A 24604-nucleotide genomic window follows, 5' to 3' on the forward strand; every position below is an offset into this window, starting at 1 on the left:
GCTGATTATTAATAATATCCCAAAGACACAAGGCAATGAAAACAGTACATATCGATTCAAAGAGCCTAACATATTTTATATTCCAATTTGTGATGCTTCTAGACTGTGGGAATTCCTTGCATCAGGTTCTAAGTATTATTTTCAAGAATCAGTTTATAACATGAGTTCTTACCTTGGGAACTAAAAACAATTCCAGTTCCTGATATATATACATATTTCAATGACATCTAAAATTAGGCAGAGCTTTTCAGCTGAATGCCCTACAGATACAAAATAAATTGAACACCAGTCAGTGATAAAGACTACTCATTCTGGCAGTGGCATGATTATCTCCCTCATAAAGTTATGCCAACTGAAGAAGGAGAAATTTTAGTGCAAGCATGGTACAGGTAGTACATGACATCCATCACCCCATCACCAGTACAGTCTATTAAAAAATAATAACTTAAAAATTTTCTCCACTGTATCCTGAGTAAAAGTATTCTACAACTGTCTAGCTTTCCAGAATATTCCATTTGGGGAAGTTTTTGTTTCTGTTTTTCATCTCTGAAAAAGTATTATGAACAATGACTTTTTAATGTGATGGAGAAAACATTGTTTCCCTTGTAAAGTTTTATAGCCTACTTTTCCACTCCACCACACTCAGTAATTAGAAATAGTTTATTGCAGGTCTTTAGTTAAATGCATTACACTGTCAATTAAATATCAAAAATAATGTAGAGTAATTATTTTTCACAGCATCCAAAGCAATTAGCAATCTGGTGGTTTATAACATTTCAGAGATTCAAAATAGCACATTCCATAGCACTAAGAAAAGTAACATAAAGAAAGGTTGCACTAACAGATTGATGAGTTATTACTCTAAATGACAAAATACTCAAGTTAAATGGATCTGAAAAATGTAAATAGGGCAGTTATAAAAAAACAAAAACAAAAACAAAAAACAAACTTATTCGGGCAGTTCAAGATGGCAGCATAGGAAGACCCTGAACTTACCTCCTCTCATGGACACACCAAATCTATAGCTACATATAGAAAATTCTCTCTGAAAACAATGTGAAAACCAGCTGAACAGCTCCTCCACAACAAAGGATAAAAAGAACACACTGAGATGGGTAGGAGATGCAGAGATATGGTCTTGCCAAAATCCCTGCCCTCAGTGTGGAGACCCACAAGCAAGAGGGATCTCACAAATTAAAAGCATATCCCTGAGAAGCAAGGGGCACAAGCCTCACATCAGGGACCTCAACCCTTAGGACTTGCACCAGAGATACAAGCCCCCAAAAGTCTGGTTTGAAAACCAAAAAGTCTTATATCCAGGAGAGCCAAGGGGCCATAGGAAACTGAGACTTCTAACCTAAAGGGTTTGCACAGGTTCATTTGCCCTGGGACCCAGCACAAAAGCAGCAGGTTGAAAATGGTTAACAATGTATGAAGAAGATTCACTGGCCACCCTTAAAGCATCTCTGGAGGGTCAGAGGCCTATTGGAACTCTCTCTAGGAACAAAGGTGCTGGTGTGTGTAATTTTTGCACTCTCTCTCTACCTTGTCTTCAGTGACTGCACTGACCCTCAACCCTGACATGCTAAACCCAGCAGGTGGGCATGTTCCAGCCTGGTGCTTCACCCCAGCCCTGCCCTGCTAAACCCATTAAAAGCAACAGGTGCATGTAGTCCTTTCAGGGTTTGTCACTTGAACACCTGGCTCTGGTGGCCATGGGAGCTTGTGTTTCTGGGCTCCATGAGATTGAAACAATCAAAGACAGTTCTGGGAAGGCTCTAACCCCAAGGCACTGAAATACCTGCCATCTTTCTGTGACTACTTCTTCAAGACAGAGAGAGATAGCTGTTTTGCCTAATACACAGAAACAGAGAGAGCCAAGCAAAGTGAGAAAACAGAAGAATAAGTTCCAAATGAAAGAACAAGATAAAACCCTAGGAAAAAAGTTAATGAAATGGAGATAAGTAATTTCTTTGATAAAGACTTCAAAATAATGGTCATAAAGATAGTCACCGATCTCAGAAGAAGAATGGATGAAAGGAACAAGAAATTCAACATGGAGATAAGAAAATATAAGAGTACCAAGCAGAAGTCACAGACTTGAAGAATACAATAACTGAACTGAAAAATATACTAGAGGAGTTCAACAGCAGACTAGTTGATGCAGAAGAGAAGATCAGTGACCTGGAAGACAAAAGTAGAACTCACCCAAACACAGCACAAAAAGACCAAAAAGTTCAAAAAGTGAAGACAGCTCAAAGGGCCTATGGAAAAACATTAAGCAGAACAAGATCTGCATTATAGGGGTCATATAAACAATTAAAAAATACCTTGAGACAAATGAAAATAAAAATTCAACATACCAAAATCTATGGGTTGCAGCACAGTAGTTCTAAAAGGGAAGTTCAGGGCTACTTCAAGAAACATGAAAATTCTCAAATACTATCTAACTTTACACCTAAAGGAATAAGAAAAAGGGGAACAGATGATGCCCAAAGTTAGTAGAATGAAGGAAATAACAAAGACTAGAGCAGAAATAAATAAAGATTAAAAAGACAACAGAAAAGATCAGTGAAACTAAGAGCTGGTTATCAACAAAACTGAAAAACCTCAGCTAGATTAACTAAGAAAAAAAAAGGGGGGCTCATAAATGAAATCAGAAATGAAAAAGAAGTTACAACTAATCCCCCCAAAATACAAAGGATCATAAGAGACTACTATGAAAAATTATATGCCAACAAATTGGATAACCCAGAAGAAATGGGCATAGTCCTAGAAACATACAATCTTCTAAGACGGAATCATAAAGAAATAGAAAATCTGAATAGAACAATTGCCAGCAAGGAGATTAAATCAAAAACCTCCCCTCAAACAAAAATCCAGGACCAGATGGCCTCACTGGTGAATTCTACCAAACATTCAAAGATTTAATACATATCCTTCTCAAACTCTCCAAAAAAATCAAAGAGGAGGGAATCTTTCTAAACTCATTTGACAAGGCCAGCATTACTCTGCTACCAAAACTGGAGAAGGACACCTGCCCCCCACCACACACACACACATACGATGACAGACCAATATCCCTGATGAACACAGATGCAAAAATTCTCAACACAATATTAGCAAATCAAATTCAACAATATATTAACAAGATCATACATCATGATCAAGTGGGATTTATCCAGGGATGCAAGGATGGTTCGACATCTACAAATCAACCAACATGCTACACCACATTAACAAAATGAAGGATAAAAATCATATATGATCATCTCAATAGATGCAGAAACAGCATTTGAGAAAAATTTAATATTCATGTTTGATAAAAACTCTCAACAAAACATGTATAGAGGAAATATACCTCAACATAATAAAGGCCATATATAACAAGCTCATAGCTGACATCATACTCAATAGTGAAAAGATTTTAGTTTTTCTTCTAAGATCAGGAACAGCACAAGGATGCCAACGCCTACCATTTTTATTCAACATAGTATTGAAAATCCTAGCCAGAGCACTTAGGCAAGACAAAGAAATAAAAGACATCCAAATCAGAAAGAAAGAAGTAAAACTGTCACTTTTTGTGGGTGAGATGATTTTATATATAGAAAACCCTAAAGACTGAACCAAAAGTCTTAGAACTAATAATAAAATTCAGCAAAGTTGCAACATACAAAATTAATATACAAAAATCTGTTGTTTTATCCACTTACAACAAACTATCAAAAAGAGAAATTAAGAAAACTATCCCATTTACAACTGCATCAAAAAGAATATAATATGACCTAGGAATAAATTTAACCAAGGAGGTGAAAGACCTGTACACTGAAAACTATGAGAAACTGATGAAAGAAACTGAAGAAAACACAAATAAATGGAAAGATATTCCATGCTCATGGATTGGAAGAATTAATATTGTTAAAATGTTCATGTAACCCGAAGAAATCTATAGATTCGATGTAGTCTCTCTCAAAATTCCAATGGCATTTTTTCATAGGAATTGAACAAATAATAAGAAAATGTGTATGGAACCACAAAGGATCCCAAATAACCAAAACAATCTTGAAAAAGAAGGACAAAGCTAGAGGCAACATGCTCCTTGTTTTCAAACTTTATTATAAAGCTACAGTAATCGAACAGCCCAGTATTGGCATAAAAACAGCCTGCTTCTCCCTCCCCCACTCTCCCTGCTTGTGTTCCCTCTCTCGCTGTGTCTCTCTCTGAGACACATAAATCAATGGAACAGAATAAAGAGCCCAGAAGTAAGCCAATGCATATACTCAATTAATTTATGACAAATGGGACAAGAATATACAGTGGAGAAAGGATAGTCTGTACAACAAATCGTGATGGGAAACTGACAGCCACACATAAAGAATGAAATGGGACCAGTATTTATACCATACACAAAAATTAACTCAAAATAGATTGAAGAATCTAGTGTAAGACCTGAAACCATAGAACTCTTAGAAGAAAACATAGGCAGTAAGCTCATGACATCATTTTTGGCGATATATTTTTGAGTCTGACTTCAAAGGCAATGGCAACAAAAGCAAAAATAAACAATTGGGACCACATCAATATAAAAAGCTGCACCATGAAGGACACCATCACCAAAATAAAAAGGCAACTTACTGAATAGAAGAAGATATTTGCAAATCATATACACAATCAGGGGTTAATATCCAAAATATATAAAGAATTCATATAACTCGATAACAATAACAACAACAAAATGACTAAAAAATAATCAGAGGATCTGAATAGACCTTTCTCCCAAGAAGACATATAGATGGCCAACAGGCACATGAAAACATGCTCAACATCATTAATCATCAGGGAAATACAAATCAAAACTACAATGAGATATCACCTCACACCTGTCAGAATGGCTATTATCAAAAAGGCAAGAAATAACAAGTGTTGGCGAGGATGTGGAGAAATGGGAACCCTTGGGCACTGCTGGTGGGAATGTAAACTTGTGCACCCACTATGAAAACAGAATGGCAGTTCCTCAAAAAGTTAAAATAGAACCAGCACATGATCTAACAATTCTACTTCTGAGTACTTATCTTAAGAAAATGAAAACACTAATTTGAAAAGATATACACACCTCTGTGTTCACTGAAGCATTATTTACATTAGTCAAGATATGGAAACAACCAAAGTGTCCATCAATGGGTGAATAGATAAAAAAAATGTGGCATATATGTACAGTGGAATACTACTCAGATATAAAAAGAATGAAATTTTGCCATTTGTGACAACATGGATGGACTGCGAAGGCATTACACTAAATGAAATAAGTCAAAGACAAATACTGTGTGAATTCACTTATATGTCAAATCTAAAGAACAAATTTTCAAAACAAAGCTCATAAATGCAGAGAACAGATTGGTGGTTGCTGGAGGGGAGGGGAGCTGAGGGTGGACAAAAGGAAGTCAGAAGGTACAAGTTTCCAATCATAAAATAAATAAGTCATGGAGATGTAATGTACAGCATGGTAAATATAGTCAATAATATTGTTTGCATACTATGTAACTTTATATGGTGATAGGGGAAAGAAGACTTATGATCATTTCACATTATATGCAAATATCAAATCATTCTGTTGTAAACCTGAAACAAATACAATACTGTATGTCAATTATACCTCAATAAAAACACCTTTCATAAAAATTAAGTTTAAGATATTCAGTGGAATGGATTTCTTAATAAGACTATCAATCTGAGTGAATCATTCATTTGAGGTACAGGGAAATGGTGAAGGGAGCTTGAAAACAATTGCTTGAATGAGCAACAATTAATGTTCAACCATTCAATTGCTTGAGATTTTATTGAAAATTTTTATCTATGTTATACAAAATCTGCATATCTGACTAATTCACACTCCACAGAAAGTAAATATTTCCACATTCCCAGTACACAGTATCTTGGTTACTCATCAGCTTTTAATTACATTTCTTGAAGTGTGCTAAGAGTAAATGAAAATGAGTATCTTTATTCAAAGGCAAGGAGTGAAATGATACATAATGACCAAACCAGTTTAATCGAGTATAAACAAATGTTCTACTTGTAAGTCATTTGCCATTTTTTAAAAAAAAATTTAACTCTATAATTAAATATCACTTCAGTACTTATAATAAAATGCTGAATTCATGCATGAATAGAAAGCATAACAAAGTGGCCCACAAAATTATGATTATCATCAGTACCCATTCTGGGATATGTCTTTAAAGGCAACCAACTTCTTATTTCCCATTCAGTTTTTGAGATTAAATAGGACCGTTTAATTTCATCGGTAGCACGCTTTTGTGGCAGTGCTGGTGGCTGTAGCTACGTTCCTCCTTGTTCAGTCAATGTTAATCCTTAAGTATTTATCGAACCCCTACTCTATTGTAGGTGCTGAAGTAGGCATGGAAGAGCTACACTTTCATTTTTTGTTTGAGTTGGATCCAGTGCAACATTCCAGAGAATTTTCATTTCTAAAAGTAACTAAGATCTCTCTGACTCTCTAATTTTTAGATTTGTGAACTTATTTGCTCAATTCCAAAGCAACAGCCTTCTCCTCTTGGTCTTACATTGTCCTCCCTGAAGTTAGCCTGTGCAAATCATCTTCCTGAACTGTTTTGTCGAACTACTATCAACAAGACATCATGCCAAGAACTATTAAATTTTGGCTCTACTTGCTGAAGTCGTCTAATAACATGTCAACTGCATTCTAGTTTTCTTTAAATGTAACAATTATCTTAATTCTAGAATGACCAAGTAGGCTAAATAACTCAACAAATTTAAAATACATCTTGTTTTGACCTAAATAATATGTTCATAATCATCATAGAAAATTTACCATAGACACTGTAATATCTGTTGTGGGAAAAAAAGAAAGAAAAAATGATCCATGGCTAGGGTCCGGAAGGTGGCAAAGCTTATAATTAAATTTGAACATATTCATAGAAATATTAACAAAGAAAGCTAAATGTGTAGAATGATAAGAGCAATCCAATTCCAGAGCTTCACTTTAGCTTTTTATTACATGAATTAAGAATATATGAAAACATAAAAAAGGCCAATGTTGGCTCTATTACTATGTCTGGACATTCACATATTATAAGAGAGAAATTTTGTCTAATGACTCGCTCTATATAATAAACATCTACTGACTTTACCAGTTACTTTAGAATCAAAGAATTATATCTGGAAGAAAACAAAGTTTAAATGGCCTTAAAAAAAGCAGCATGGCTATAGGCAAATTGAAAGGGAGAGAGAGAGGGAAGAAGAGATCCATTGCCTCATCTCATGAATTCCTGTGAGTAAGAGACTGTGATAGTTCTCAAAACAGTCTCTCCTTTTCTGTTTTTACAAAATCTTCAGACTGTAGGTCTCATTTTAAAGACATCTTTTTTGCATCAGTGATGATAATGTAGAAATTTCAGAAATAGTTTAGATGATTTGAGATAATTGAAGGGTTAATACTGTTAACTCCTGAGCCTCTGTGGACCAACATTCTTCCTATACAGTTCTGGAGTACTTATTGTATTCTTAGGGGTAAGAATGTACTATCAGTCAGAAGGGTAGGCAAATTGTGATCATTTATAGTTAACCCTAAAGCACTTTAAACTATAAGTATCATAAGTAATATATCAGAATAGGAAAGTGGTCATTAAGCATTCATGTTAATTGCTATCTAACCATTAAACCAAGCTAATGTGAGGTGCAGCAATGAGCAACTTATATAATGATCCCAGGAAATTGAGATTTAACTAAGCTTAATTTTAATATGCTACTTCGAGCAGATATTTAATAAATAGGAGCACAGTGCATCCTCTGTGAACTAAATTGACAACAAATTAAAATTAGGAAGAAAAAATGCAAGGCAATTGGGTATATCTCATGGAGAATAAATTACTTTTATTTCAGGAGCCATTTACTGAATACTTCCTTTGTGCCAGACAGTGAGCTCAGAACTATCGGTACAGGGATTAAAGAGATCTAGAGCATAGAGCTGGGAGGGGAAAGTGACAAATAAACGAACTTTGGATAGCAGTGCAACGAGTACTGTGAAAACTTTGAGAAAAGACACTTGCTGTAGTATCAACTGAAGGAAAAGGTTAATTTTAGATGAATTACCAAAGAAAAGAAAATTACAAATAATTTACATGAAAATTAAAATCATTACTATTCCAAAGGTTTCTGCTGCTACTCGCTGTGCCAGGCAACTCCAGGAGGGTCATTCACATCGTAATCCCTACAAGGGGTGCTGTGCTTCGAGGGATGCTTTTCACATAAAACACCATGGGATTCGTGCTCCTGGAGTTGTGTAGTCTGGCAGAGAGAAAGCCTTGCTCATTTCTCCCAGTGAAGCTTATTACACATACCTTATTGTACCCCAAGCCTAATGTAATTTAATCTTCCCAGCACACAAAAAAATGTAGTTGCCTACCTCTACCTTGCTTCTCTCTCTTCTCAACTATTTCCTTTCTAAAATTTGCCAACCATATCCTACCCAGCATAGTTAAGGGTTTCTCCAAATGCTCCCTCTCTTCACCATGCACATATAACCAAAAGAGGTGGCCCCATCTCATACAGACAACTATCCTCAAACTTGAGACTTGAGAATAGTCCTTATCTAAGGATTTAAAAGGATTTTTCAATTGAAAATTTTAGAGATTTGTCTGTACATTTCTTTAGCTAAGTGTTATTAAGAAATATAAATCTCAGGGCACCTGGATGGCTCAGTTGGATAAGCATCCAACTCTTGGCTCAGGTCATGAGATCAAGCCCTGCATTGGGTCTGTGCTCAGCATGGAGTCTGTTTGAGATTCTCTCTCTCTCCCTCTCCCTCAGCCCCTCTCCCTGCTTGCACTCTCTCTCTCTAAAATACATAAATAAAATCTTTTAAAAAGAGAAATATAAGTCTCAACTTTTGAACACTTTCTACCCCCCAGAATAATAATGAAGTCAATCGCCATTATGAAAGAAATAACTCACTAATAAGGGAAGGAAGGGCCAGTTGGGAATATGCTTCCCTTCCTCATTGAACTGCAGTATCTCTGAGAATTAATGTTTGTTCCTTAGAGTAGTGTGTGTGTGTGTGTTTCAAGAGTGCTCCTTAGATACTCAGAAAACTATTACATGCATGCCTAAAACGCACACCAACTGCAGCCCTGGATCCCTGTGTGGATATTCTGAAGTGTTCATATACAACTATGAGTTGTTCTTGAGGGCTTGGAGTGCTAAAGACCACCAAAGACTATCTACTGAGGATGAATTTGAGAAGTATTTAGACCAGATAGTCTTTAGACAAAATAACTCTATTTGTTAAGTTTACTGCTATGAAATTGTTAGAGTAGGCAGTTAGGTTCTAACAGGATAACTGGAGGCCAGCAATGAGGAAGTCATGGCCAGCTATCAGGAAAGTCACAGGCTGGTCCTGGCAGCCCTCCATAAGTAGCTGGATCAAACTGGACAGGCCCAAGATGGCGGGTGCCATGACAAGAAACCCCTGACCAAATTAGGAAGAAAAAGCATGAAATCCTGCTTCCCTGCCCCAAGTAATGAATATTTCACCCCCTTGTTAACAACTGCCCACAAATGATAGAAACCCAAACCCCAAGGGTGCAGCTCTCGCTTGATCTTCCCTGTTCTCACATCTTGCGCTTTCACTTTAATAAACATTTCCACTCCTGTTGCTCATCTACTGTATCACATGTCTGTCCTTGAATTCTTTTTGTGACAAGACCAAGAAACTTCAGGGTCTGGGGTCTCCCCAGTTTACCCAGCAACAAAATGAAGATGTGGCCTGAGGACCTTCTGATTTCTATGAGTTGGATGTTAAGTTTCTCAAAGGGACAGAGATGTTCATAGTTGTATTGTAGGGTGTGAAACTCTAACTGACATAGAGCCCAATAAACAACTATTGATGATAAAATGAGTAAGATAAAGAGGAGCTCTTCTTTGAGTAAAGTTAGGCAATGGGAACACCATAAGGCAACTCAGAGTGAAGGTTTAAATTCTTAAGTGCTTTTTTTAAAAAGATTTTTTATTTATTTGAGAGCGAGAGTGAATGAGAGAGAGAGAGCATGAACAGGGGAGAGGGCCAGAGAGAGAGGAAGAAGCAGACTCCCTGCTGAGCAGGGCACCCAATGTGGGGCTTGATCCCTGGACTTCAGGATCATGACCTGAGCCAAAGGCAGATGCTTAACCTACTGAGCCACCCAGGCATCCCATTCTTAAGTGCTTTTTGCTTGAACTATAGAAAAGATATTTAGTATAATTTTCTTTTTAATGATTTCCCCGTCTACCTTACAATTTACTTTCAGAGGCATCAACCTTTCTGGGAAGTCTTATAAGTTACTCTAGCCTTGTAAAGAGGCCTGGTGGTGAGTAAATAAATGGCATAAAAAGAAGTAGGATTCTCATTGCCTCCTTTGGTAAGGCATTGCAAAGAGAAGTTTTCTAGTGTAGGTTCTGACATGTAGAGTTTGAAAATCATCACTCCCATCCTTATAAAAAGATAAAACTGAACAAACTGAAAATCAATTAGTTTTCTTGGAACCATCAGAGAATGAGATTGTAGAACAAACCTCCACCCCAAAATATGTAGAGACAGGTGAATACAGAGAATCATGGCCAATTTCAGAATACATGAAGAGAAGCTGCTGAAACCAATAACTGGTGGCGACATACAGGAATTCCAATGTATTATTGGAGGCACAATGTGGACTATCTTGAGAATAAGAACTTCCTGGAGGCTGCATTCTTAATGAAGTCCCCACACTTTGCTGAGTTTTACTACTGGAAAACTTACCTAGATCTCATGATAAATAGCTGAGGAAGATACCATTGTGGTACTGGCAGGGAAAAGGGAAGGGGAACCATGATGAAATGCCCCTAGAGCACTCCCATAATGAAGACCTACTCAGGGAAAATATCTTAGCAGAGTCATATTAACTTACTTGAACGAAGGGCACTTCTCCCACGCCAAGCCTTTATAGCCTTCCTACCTCACCTAAGGTGGGGAGGAAAGCTAAGAAACACATGTGAAGGCCACAGCCCAGGAACACAGGCCATTAATCATTTATGATTTAATCATAAAATTATAGCACACTTCTCATCTACTGTGCCTTACCATCATACCAACAGGGCTTCAGGATAATAACAACAGATCACAGATGAAAAAACTGAATGCGGGGCGCCTGAGTGGCTCAGTTGTTAAGCGTCTGCCTTCAGCTCAGGTCATGATCCCAGGGTCCTGGGATCGAGCTCTGCATCGGGCTCCTTGCTTGGCAGGAGACCTGCTTCTCCCTCTTCCACTCCCCCTGCTTGTGTTCCCTCTCTCGCTGTCTCTCTCTCTGTCAAATAAATAAATAAAATCTTTAAAAGTCAACAGGACAAACACATAGATGCTAGAAGAATCTGTAGCATCTGATAGCTATAGCTATAGAAAACATTAAATAGAGCTCAATTTCTAGCCAGGATAACAGAAATGCATATTAAAGGTGCATTTATTTCAGTTTCCATTGCCTAATATACCATATGTGGCTTTCAACAAAAAAATTTGAAAGCATATTAAAAGCAAGAGAAAAACAGTCTAAAGACACATAAAAAGCATCAGAAGCAGAGTCAGATGTGACACAGATATTGGAATTATCAGATAGGGAATTTACAATACCCATAATTAATATATTAAGGGTTGTAATTGAAAAAAAAGGAGACAATATATAAGAATAGATGAATAACATAGGCAGAGAGATGAGAACTCTAAGAAAGACTCAAATAGAAATGGTAGAAATAAAAACACTGCAACAGAAATGAAGAATGCTTTGATGGGTTCATTAGTAGAGTGAACATGCCCAAGTAAAGTATCATTGAACTTTCAGATAGAACAACAGAAACTTCTAACTCAAATGCAAAGAGAAAAAAGATGAAAAAAAGAGCAGAATATCCAAGAACTGTGGGACTGTTTCAAAATATGGAACATGTGCATAATTGGAATAACAGAAGGAGAAAAAAGAGATAATAAAGTGGAAGAAATATTTGCAAGATGAAAGGTTAATATACAAAATTCAATCACTTTCCTATATACCTGTATGCTTATATTCCATCAATGAACAATTGAAATTTGAAATTAAGAAAGGAATACCATTTACAATAGCACCAAAAAAAATTTTTTTTAGATATAAATCTAACAAAATAGCTATAGGGCCTATATGGAAAGCTACAATATTTTGATTTTAAAAATCAGAGAAAATCTAAATTAATGCAGACATATTCTGGAAGACTCAATATTGTTAAGACCTGAACACAAGCCCATCAAAATCCCAGAAAGCAATTTTGTAGATATTGACAAACTACTCCAAAGTTTATATAGAAAGGCAAAATACATAGAATAGCCAACACAATAGTGAAAAACAAAGCTGAAAGACTCAGACTATAAGAAGTTTCAATATTTACTATCAAGTTACACTAATCAAGTCACTGTGATATTGGCAAAAGCAAAAAGCACATAAAACCATGGAACAGAGGCGCCTGGGTGGTTCAGTTGGTTAAGCGACTGCCTTCGGCTCAGGTCATGATCCCGGAGTCCCTGGATCGAGTCCCACATCTAGTTCCCCGCTCAACGGGGAGTCTGCTTCTCCCTCTGACCCTCTCTCCTCTCATGCTCTCTCTCACCCTCTCTCTCTCAAATAAATAAATAAAATCTTTTAAAAAACAAACAAACAAACAAACAAAACAATGGAACAGAATAGAGAGTCCAAAAACAGACTCGCAATTATAGGCAACTCATCTTTGAAAAAGAGCAAAGGTAATTCAATGGAGAAAAGATAAGTCTTTTCAGTGAATGGTTCTGTTTCCGGACACCCACATGTAAAAAACCAAATCTAGACACAGAACCTTACACCTTTCACCAAAATTAACTCAAAATTAATCACAGACCAAATTTAAATGCAAAACTTCTGAAAGAAAACAAAGGAGAAAATGTGGGTAACTCTGGGTTCAGTGATAAAGTGTTAGACACAACACTAAAATCATGATCTGTGAAAGAAAAAAATGATGTTAGAATTTGTTAAAATTATAAATTTCTATCTGTGAAAGACTCTTAAGAGAAGAAAAAGGCTACAGACTGGGAGAAAATATTTTAAAAGTGCATATCAGATAAAGAACTTGTATTCAAAATATACAAAGAGCTCTTAAAACTCAACAATAAGAAAACAACCAACCAAGTAAAAAATGACAATCGGAACAGACACCTCCCCAAGAGGATACACAGATGGCAAATAAGCATATGAAAGATGTTCACCATCATGTCATTAGGGAATTGCAAATAAAAACAATGAGATACCGCTATACATCTGTTAGAATGGCTCAAACCCAACAAACTGAAAACACCAAATGCTAGCAAGAATACAAAGCAACAAGAACTCTCATACATTGCTGGTGGGAATGCAAAACAGAACAGCCACTTGGAAGACAATTTGGTAGTTTCTTACAAAGGGAAACATAGTCTACCATACAACCCAGCAATTGCCCCTGTAACTATCTACTCAATTGATTTAAGAACTTATGTTTCCACTGAAACCTGTACATAAATGTTTATAGTAGCTTTATTCATAATTGCCAAAACTGAGAGCAGCCAATATATCCCTCAGTAGGTGAACAAATTGTGATACATCCTTATAATGGTATTTTATTCAGAAATTTATTTTATTGAGAAATAAAAAGGAATGAGCTCTTAAGTGATTAAAAAAAAAAAAGGCATGGATAAATCTTAAACACATATTGCTATATTAAAGAAGCCAGTCTGAAAAGGGTTACTTTATGTATGATTCCAATTATATAACATTCTGGAAAGGGCAAAACCATATCAATAGTAAAATGACCCATGGTAAGGCAGTGAAACTATTCTGTATGATACTGTAATGGTGGATACCTTAGACTATACATTTGTGAACATCTACAGAACTTCAAAGCACAAAGTATGAACCTTAAAATGTATGCAAATTAGGCCATATCATTTAAGAGGCTGGGGGATCCCAAGATGGAAGTGAAAAATACAATCCAGGTATACTACAAATGAAGGAAACTATCACCCTGAAGAGTGTGAGAGAAAATGCGCTGACCTAAGTAAGTTTAGAATTAAGTGAGGTCTGTAACTGGGGTTATAGGTTTTCTGAACTGAACCAAAAAATATTAGACATAGGCATTGTGCTCTAGCTCATAAAATTGTTACCTGTGGAGGTATGGATTCACAACTGTGAAACAGCTGTACACATATTCTGGAACTGAACAATTAAATAAGTGGTTGGCAGATAATAAGGGCCACGTTTCTCAGTATTGGGGTGGAAGGTTATAGATAAGCAAGGGGAGAAGACACATGCCGTGTGGCATTAGAGATGGACCTCTGGGGGTCTTCTTCCCCAAAACCTATAACCCCAGTCCAAAAATCAGAAAAATTATCAGAAAAAGCTCATTTGAGAAACATTCTACATAAAACCTGACCAATAATCCTCAAAACTGTCAAGGTGTTCAAACAAGGTAAGTTTGAGAAACTGTCACAGCCAAGAGGAACCTCAGGAGACATGAGGATTAAATGTAATGTATCCTGAATGGGATGCTGAAAGAATGACATTAAGTAAAAATGAAGAAAGTCTAAAAAAAGTACAGACTTTAGTTAAATTTAATGAATTAGTATTGGTTGGAAAAAAAATATATACCATACTAATGCAAGATAATAACAGGGGAAATTGGGTAAAGAGTATATGGAAAGTCTGTATTATGTTCATAATTTTTCTGTAAATCTAAAACTATTACAAAACTTAAAAAAACCCTATTTTAAAAAATGAAATGAGGATTCTACTTTTCAGGTCTGTGAAAACTTTTATACTTTATTTCAATATGTAGTTCTAATCAATAGCACATATGCAAAGACTAATGATTTAATTACTCCCAACAAATTGTTCTAAATTATATGGTTCAGGCACTTATTACAGAGAAAGGTTGTAGATGAAGTTAGAAATTTTGACTGGAGTTATTTTTATCTTCATAGGAAAAATAAATAAATAAGTACAAGATATTGGTAGAAGAATGTGTATTACTTGTTTAGGATTAAAAAGTGACTAAAGTTCAAAACTGAAATGAGATGTCACCCACAGCTGTCAGAATGGCTAAAATTAATGACACTGGAAACAACAGGTGTTGGCGAGGATGCAGAGAAAAGGAAACCCTTTCACATTGTCGGTGGGAATGCAAACTGGTGCAGCCACTCTGTAAAACAGTATGGAGGTTCCTCAAAAAGTTAAAAATAGAGCTACCCTATGACCCAGCAATTGTACTAGTAGGTATTAACCAAAGAATACATAAATACTGATTCGAAGGGATATATGAATCCTGATGTTTATAGCAACATTATCAACAGTAGCCAAATGGAAGAGCCCAAATATCCATCTACTGATGAATGGATAAAGAAGAAGTGGTGTGTATATATACAATGGAATATTACTCAGCCATACAAAGAATGAAGTCTTGCCATTTACAATGAAGTGGATGTAGCTAGAGTGTGTTATGCTAAGTGAAATAAGTCAGAGAAAGATAAATACTATAGGATTTCACTCATATGTGGAATTTAAGAAACAAAACAGATGAATGTAGGGAGGTAAAAAAAAGAGGCAAACCAGAAAACAGACTCTTAACTATACAAAACAGAGGGTTACCGGATAGGAGGTGAGTGGGGGGATAGGCTAAATGGGTTATGGGGATTAAGGAGGGCACTTGTTGGGATGAGTACTGGGTATTGTATGGAAGTGATCAGTCACTAAATTTTATACCTGAAACTAATATTATGCTATATGCTAACTGAAATTTAAATAAAAACCTGGAAAAGAAAAAATAAAGTGACCAAAGAGATTTTACTAAAAGTTCCAAACAAAATAATCACCACTGGGCTGAAAATAGGCTAATTTCCACCCCCATTTCTCTTAGGAATGAGAGAATTTAGTGAGAGAGTGAAATTCATAGAATTTTATGCAATGTTATTGAAGAAAACATTTTGCTCTATGCACCAGACATGTCCACTTCCTCAATAATTCTGTTTACAAGGGCATGAAAGTGTGAGTGTGCAAGAAGGAAAAAAAAATAAGGAAACATGATTTTTTGAGTAGTTTTATAAACGTACTTAAAGGTGTTTGAATAAAATACGGACTTCCAACTTTTTCCAGTGTGAAACATCTTTTTATTATAAAAAGTTTAGTAAGCCATTTATTTAAGAGTAAGTATATTTTAAATACAGATTGAGAAAAATGCGCTGTCATCTGGATTTAAGTTCTGATTGTAATAACTTTCTAATCCATTCTAGAGATTTATGTCTTACATACTGAAAATCATTGGAATACCTGGTAGTTTTGCTTAAAATTTTCTTTTTTTTAAGATTTTATTTATTTGAGAGAGAGAGAGAGCAGAGCAAGAGAGAGAGCACTAGCAGGGGTGGAGGGCAGAGGGAGGAGAAGCAGGCTCCCCACCGCGGGAGCCTGATGTGGGGCTCGATCCTAGGACATTGGGATCATGACCTGAACTGAAGGCAGATGCTTAATTGACTGAGCCACCCAGACTCCCCTTAAAATTTTCAAGTAAATAGTTTTTACTATCCATACTGACCCTAAAAATAAGGCTTCCAGGAAGGTTCCTTTCTAACTCTTGCTCTTTGGGCTGATTTCAAGATGATGTGTCACTCTTTACTCAAGGAGAGTTCCTGAAAGGCATATGCCTTTATAACAGATAAATGTGATACATTTCATATCTAATATTTTAAACATCTTTTATGGCCCCTTAATTAAAGGCATAATACCTGGCTTATTTCATTATTTAATATAAATGTAAAATTTTGCATAACTAACACATAAAAATGTATATAAATGTAAATATAGACTTGCCTGAATTTCTATGCTTATTTTGGGGACTTCCATCATTTATATGAATGTAGGTTTTTTTTTTTCTGAGAGGTTTGGCAAAACCTGTGAGATTAAAAAAAAAATTTATATACAACTTTCCTTCTGTTTTGTCCATGCTAAGGGACTGTAGATCTCTATTCCTACCCTTTCCTGTACCACCAGCTGAAATTTCTATTAAATTTCTTATTATCAAGAAGAGATTTTATCTTTTTGACACTTTAACTCTTCTAAAAAACTGTTTCCCTCTTTACATTGGCCTCTAAGAAGCTAGAAGTCAAAAGTATAATTTAATAATTTCTAATGCTTCTAGTATATATTTTACATTTTTAATGTAGCCCTGAGCATTTGTTAATGTTTGAATATCATCAACCATTGGTGTTCATCTTTTTTGCTTATTTTTTAAAGATTTATTTATTTATTTTAGAGAGAGAGCACAAGCGGGGGGGGGGCAGAGGAGAGGGAGAGAGAAAATCCTCAAGCAGACCCCCCGCTGAGGGTGGAGACCGACGTGAGGCTCAATCCCAGGACCCTGAGATCATGACCTGAGCCAAAATCAAGAGTCGGCCACTTAACTGACTGAGCCACGCAGGTGCCCCTTTTTGCCCATTTTAAAACCTGATCTTCCAAGTATATTTTGCAGTTCACTCAAACTTCTTTTGCAAGTTATAAAGATTACATTCAGAGAAATATATTTATCTGCAAGTATATGCCCCATATCAGTAAATTCTTATTACTCATTCATAATGAATCTCTCTTTTCCCTCTCCTCCTAGTCTTCAATTGTGATACTTGTATAAAATGAAAGAAAAAAAAAGAAACAGTTCCAAGATTTTATTGTCTAAACTTGCCATCTGATGTCTTTAGGTTTTTAGATAACTACTAATATTCATGATAAATATAAGTTTTTTTAACAAAATTTTGTAATACTAAATATATCAAAACTATTTGGGGACTTCCTTCCATATACAAGGTTAATTGAATACATAATATTATCTATAATACAGTAAAAGGTAGTTTTGTTAACATTCAAATTATTGTGTATGACCTAATCATGTATGTAATGTAATTCTGATTACATTTCAATGTCAAAAATATGATGAATATGATATTGAAACTCAGTATCCTTTTATCATGGACACTTGACCTAATAATGCCAATAGATATCAACTACCAAGAATTTCTTTTTATAGTACACTTATTTGCCACAAATTATTCTTTGCCATTCCCCGAAATTACTTTGTCCAAATTCCAAAAACGTGGATATAAATATTCAGGAATATCCAACATTTATTTGTTTATTTATTTTTTGACTATCCAAAATTTAAATATCCCAGTTTAACTGATTATAAAGCAATATCCAAAATGCAAAGTGATAAAAGGTATATTAACTTTCTTTTTTGTAGGTACATTAACTTTCAATAAGTTACTTTTCAGTTATTTTTCTGAGAAACTGATCCTTCTGGTAAGTCACCTTGCAAACTCTCCTGTATTCATCCATCTATGATGTGTCTGCCCTGAGCTCATACTTCTGTCAGGCTGTCTCTACTAGACGACTGCAATAGTAACCCTGCAATATTTTGCATGCTTATCTGCTTCCCTATGTGGAACTGATAGTTTCTCTACTCCACCATCAGAGTGCCTTCTGCATTACATTCTTTTTATCTGTTCATTATCTGCCTTCCCACCTACATTAAGAGTACTCTAAGAAAAGGATAAGGGTGTTTGCAGATGAGTCCTTTATATCTCCAGGGCCGAAACCAGATCATAGCACTCAGCAGATACTCAGTAATGTTCAATGAATATTGAAATAAAAAGAAGAAATGCAGAGAGTCAAAATAAAAAAGATACTTTCTATATACAAGTGAAAAACAAACACTTATGTACCAACACTGAACACTCTTAACATGGTCTACACACAAAATGTGTAAGAATGCTTTTTAGAGGGGCGCCTGGGTGGCTCAGTTGTTAAGCGTCTGCCTTTGGCAGGTCATGATCCCAGGGTCCTGAGATCGAGCCCCACATCGGGCTCCCTGCTCAGCGGGAAGCCTGCTTCTCCCTCTCCCACTGCCCCTGCCTGTGTTCCCTCTCTCGCTGTGTCTCTCTCTGTCAAATAAATAAAATAAAATCTTAAAAAAAAAAGAATGCTTTTTAGAAATGCATTAAGATCTGGTTTTAGAGAAGGTCATTTTGTAAGGATATCACAAAAACTGCAAACTACTTTAATGACAAATAAGATGTGGCACCAAACCAGTGAATATAAGATATATTGTGGAAAACTATTCAACAGTTGATGCTAAAAGAGAAAAATAAACGTTAATTTGAATACATCAAAACTCATGAGCTTTTACAGAGTTCTATTGTCACTGTCTAATTTCACCACAAAAAAAGAAAAGAATATACATATATACACATAAACAAATGTGTAATTTGGAACTGATTTCATGAGAGCTAAATCTGGATATGTGAATAGTAACTTTTAAAACAGCATCTGTGAAGATCCATCTGAAGACAAGTTTGACATTTAAAATGCATTCTGTTTCATTGTGGAGAGAAACGTTGAACTGCTGATAAAAGAAAAAAAAAAGGAAACTTTGTTTTTTGACACAGTAAAATAAAAAGGAACGTTGGTGGACTTTATATCCCTTTAAAGATTGCCTGTGTGATGACAATCAACCTCAGAGGATGTTTTTTTTCCAGAAAAGATGAATAGAGTCATGTGAAATAGACAGAAAGCTCTAATACGACACTACGCCCTGCTGCTATATTCCTGACTACATGGTTTTCAGTAACATTTAATAGATTCTTTACAACATGCCAAAGAGCTTCTTAAAATTTATTTCATAATGCATAAGAAGTGTCTGAAGCTTTAAACAATAACCTAGAAGGAGCAAGGTTACTGCAGGCAAAGAAAAAAGACTTCTAGAGACACAGAAGAGAACCAGGAAGACATGTTGTAGTTCAGGAATTACATGAATGAGTTCAGTAACACTGAGATGTCATGCTTTATTCCCCCAACCATATTCCAGATCCATGATAACTTGAAGGATATTTGCAAGCTTAACTACGGCCTCTGAGCGGCCAAGTATAAATAGCAGACTATTCTTTAGGGAATTTGTTACAAAGATGCTTAATGACCTTTGGCAATGATAAATCTCAGTAACAAGAGCAATCCAACAGATTTGCTCAGATGATGAGCAAACCAACTCAATTTTGCACATCCAGGAGGTTGCAGAAATGAAGCCCTGACCTGAGAGACTACAATTCCAGAACAGGTGTAAAATCTGCCTCAGAGCCATTAATCTCTTGCTTTCTTTGACCCCAGAATTCACCATCAAATAAAAACACAAATTACATATTATACTTTGCTACTGTTGAAAATTCTCTCCACATAGTTTCTGTCAGACAACAAGGTGGATAGAAAAATCCTGAAATAAAAAAACATTTTCAAGCAGTTCATCTATTAAAGGATATTACTAAGGTCTATTTTTTAAGATAAAAAAATACTAAGTCTATTAAATAATATTAAACCAATGACTACTCTATATTACACAAAATTATGTAGCTTTATTTATGAATCACTTCATGATTTAGGTAAGTTGATATAATACCCGGCCCAGATTTTATACTGTTAAAAATCAAGACTCTCTTGTCATTAATATATACTGTCCATGCCCTGGTGTACCCCAAGATCTCAAGCTGATATCTTACTTAGTCAACTGTAAGCAGGTTGGAAGAATAATATTGGAGATTGGCATCTTATGAAATAGTGACTCTCCTAAGGCTGTCTTTAAATATGAGAGAAATGTAAAACCCAAGAAATTTACATACTTAAATACTGGTCTTGCTCTAGGAATTTGGTTACTGAGTCAAAGGTCCAACACATAACCACACTTTACATTGTTTAACAGTCAATTTTCTGGTGAAACAGGATTTCCACGTAGTTCAAGTACAAAAATATAAGAAAAAAATAATGATTGGTAATAGAATTAGTTTCCAATCTTCCATACAGAGTTTTCCTAGATTCCTGTGTTATACTTAAAGTGTATACTTGCTCCGAATGACGATTTTCATTAAGATGTGTCTATTTTCTATTTGAAAACCTTTATCGTTCGAAACAATCCTATTTTCTATTACTCTTTCCATTGTCCAACTATATTTAGGATACAGAAATAATAGAGCAGAGCTATTGAATTTCTGCCTAGTACTCAAGGTTTTGGTTTTGTTTGTTGGTATACTATGAATAGTGTTATATGACAAAAAATCTGAAATGCACATTTCTTCCCTGATTGCTGTCCCATTTACCCAACATTATAGTGAAGCAAAATGAAATAAATTAAAAGAAACTCAGTCTAGAGATGTTGCCTTTCCCATACTAGCTCTGAGAAAGATTAAGATAGATTGAAACCAAAGAAAACAATCAATGAAACATAAATCATGGGCTTTCATATGTGAGAAACAAAGTACCTTTTTTTTCTTAGGTACTATGATAAGATTCTCATTCACAATCATATTTGAGAAACTGGTACTAAGCAGCATTGTTTTTTTACATAGTCTGAAACAATTAGAGGTGTTTCATGAAAGATCTAATTGGAGGGTGCCTGGGTGGCTCAGTCATTAAGCGCCTGCCTTCAGGTCAGGTCATGATCCCTGAGCCCCGCATCAAGCTCCCTGCTCAGCGGGAAGCCTGCTTCTCCCTCTCCCACTCCCCCTGCCTGTGTTCCTGTTCTCGCTACCCCTTTCTGTCAAATAAATAAATAAAATCTAAAAAAAAAAGGTCTAATTGGGGAAAAAATCAAATTGGGTAGAGTATAATAGTGCAACTAATATTTGGCTGGTTTTATGTCTATCTATCCTAATGTCAAAACTACTTATTAAGTACCTTCTTGCTCACAGTGCTATGTCGGGATCATGCAGAGAACTTTAATACAAGTCTTTGCCATCTGGAGGACTTCATAGTAAAAGGGACAGAAAAGTGAAAGGCAGAATAGATGAGTGAATTACCATGAAAGACACAAACATTTTAAAATAAACTTATCACATTGGTTTATTATCTTAAAGTATATGTATGTAATTCTATAAAATCAGACATAGAAGATAATGGTTCCAAGATATGCATTTGATATCTTCATTTACATTATATGAAAATTTTATGCTTATTCCTTTATTATGTAGTTCTACAAAATATATCTTCATTTGTTAATACTTGAGCCCAGGGATTATTAGTTAATGGGCAATCCAAAATCAAATGCCAGTAAAAGTTGGTTTTATACAGTTTATTAAAATGACTAATTTCATGACGTATAATATCAAAAATAATTGAGTTTTATTAGGCAAGGAAGGATATTTGATACCGGAGTTCGTTATTAATTTAGTCAAGAAGCAGCTTAAAAGAAAAAAAAATTAAGATAAGTAATACAATAAAATCAAACATTTGATGGAATTGGATGTTTTACTAGACACAGAGGAACTAAATTCTAAATATGTCAGTGTCATTAAATTCTAATTGAAAATAACCTTAGGTATCTTGTATTGTTTTGGCCAAACCTTTTCTCATATGTAAAGTGAATGTTTTCTGGAGCTGTCTAAGCAAGTGTGTCACCTTGAAGTAAAACTAAGTTGATTGCCTGCCCAAAGGGAAGACAAAGACAACACTTGATTAGAATGCAATGCCAAAGAATACTTAATTTTTCATTTAAATCTACACAAGTAAACTCTTGAAAACTGGTAAATCTGTATCCATAACAGAAGATGAAATCAGACTCTTTGGACAGCTGATTGGAAGCTGAAAGCTCTCAACAAAGAATTATCTGATGCAAGAAACACTTGAAAATCATGCTTGCCTTTTCTACAACAAATAGGTAGTGGGGCAGGTAACTTCTTTGCTTTTACATCAGAAGAGATTATATCACAGTATTGCTATATCTTTAACTAAAAGATAAATATGATCAACTACAAGTTATCTGCATTCAAGAAGTGTTTTTGCCAAAACACATCATCCATATTTTACTTTGAAGATATAATTTCAAGAAAAAACAAAACAAAACAAAATGCTGAACTCAACAGAAACAGTAGCAAGGCAGTTGCCTGGGGGTGGGGGAAATGCAGACAAGTTGGTCAAAAGGTACAAAGTTTCAGTTATAAGATGAAAAATTTATGAGAACCTAATACACACATGATGACTCTAGTTAATAATACTGTATTGTATACTTGAAATTTGCTGAGAGTGAATCTTAAGTCTTAAGTCTTCTCAGCTCACATACACACACACACACACACGTGAAAGTAACCATTTGAGGTGATGAATGTGTTAATCAACTTGATTGTGGTAATTACATATGAATTTACAATTCATATGTATGACAAATCATCACATCATACACTTTAAAAATATAATTTTATCTGTCAATTGTACTCAGTAAAGTTAGGAAACAAAAAACAAAAATTATTAAAATATACTTTCAAGATAGTCGATACCAGAATACCAGAAATTATGTATGTATGTATGTATATATATATATATATGTATATATATATATACATATATATATATAGTCATATGTTGTGATATTTCTCAGCATTTATTTCAAAATAATGTCATCCTAGAAATATTAAATTCACTAGAAACTGGAAAAACAATAAATTTCTTAAGGTTTTTCTCCAGCTAATGGATGATAGTATCTCTCCTCCTATCAGACTGATAAAATCGAAGCCTAAGTAGAGTCTGTCTTTATGCTTTCTCTCTAGCAAGTTCACAACTCTCTGTAATGGTAGTAGGGGTTAGGGTGTGGGGTAAGGGGACCAAATTTAAGTGTTCAAAACGAAAAGCTTCTTAGAAACTGCACTGCTTCTTATTTATGTGTCAATCCAGAGTCCTTTACCCCTGGGACTTGGCCCTTTGCTCACATCACAGCCCTTTGGCTTTTGCAGCTATTGCCTCATTTCCCAATACCTGTAGTTATCTCAGACTCATTTCAAGAGTCAGGCTTTTGTCAGGGCTGGGCTTCTGCATGGCATCTATCAGGCTCCTCATTGGTGGGAGCCGCAGCTGCTCTGACAGTCTGGGTTACTTGATGGTAATTCACGGGAGCTCTGGCTTCTCCGGCATCTGCCTTTAGTGGCCCGGCCACACAATCCAGAAGTGTGCAATTTAATGCCCCCGTGGAAAAAAAACTAAGATCAATGAGAGACATAAAATGTAAAAAAGAACACAGTATTCCTCGCTCTCCCTCCTTGCTCATGGACTGTTCTGAGGCATAGTGGTTCTAGCTGTTCTGTGCAAGCCAACTGGTCAAGTTTTCTTGTGAAGCTATGGGATGAAAGATAATGCAGTATCTTTTAAATGCTTTCCTTCACCTATGCTACTCTAGAATTGTGTGCCTAACAGAGCATTAGCATGTGAGCCTTGCCTCAGCCTCTTTTTTCTAGACTACCTGGGCTAAGACAGTAACTGAAACCTGAATATTGATTCAACACTTAGTTTTAAAGAATTTAGAAGAATTCAATTCAATGTAACAAACATCCCCTTCTATATCTCAGATACTGGAAGTCTATAAACATGAATGGAGTCTAGACTGATTTCTTATGGAGATCTCAGTCTGGCAAAAGAGATAGATACAGACATTAGAGCAATAATCACCAAAAAAGTGACATTCAAAGTAT

General features: G+C 35.5%; 1 protein-coding gene across 15 annotated transcripts in view; it reads right to left on the reverse strand.

Moving 5' to 3' along the window:
• The window catches only part of MARCHF1 (membrane associated ring-CH-type finger 1), an 861947-nt gene that overhangs the window by 319472 nt on the left and 517871 nt on the right, over positions 1 to 24604 (reverse strand). The gene's annotated exons all lie outside the window — the stretch shown is intronic.

The sequence above is a fragment of the Halichoerus grypus genome, chromosome 3, assembly GCF_964656455.1.
Source record: "Halichoerus grypus chromosome 3, mHalGry1.hap1.1, whole genome shotgun sequence".
Lineage (NCBI taxonomy): Eukaryota > Metazoa > Chordata > Mammalia > Carnivora > Phocidae > Halichoerus > Halichoerus grypus.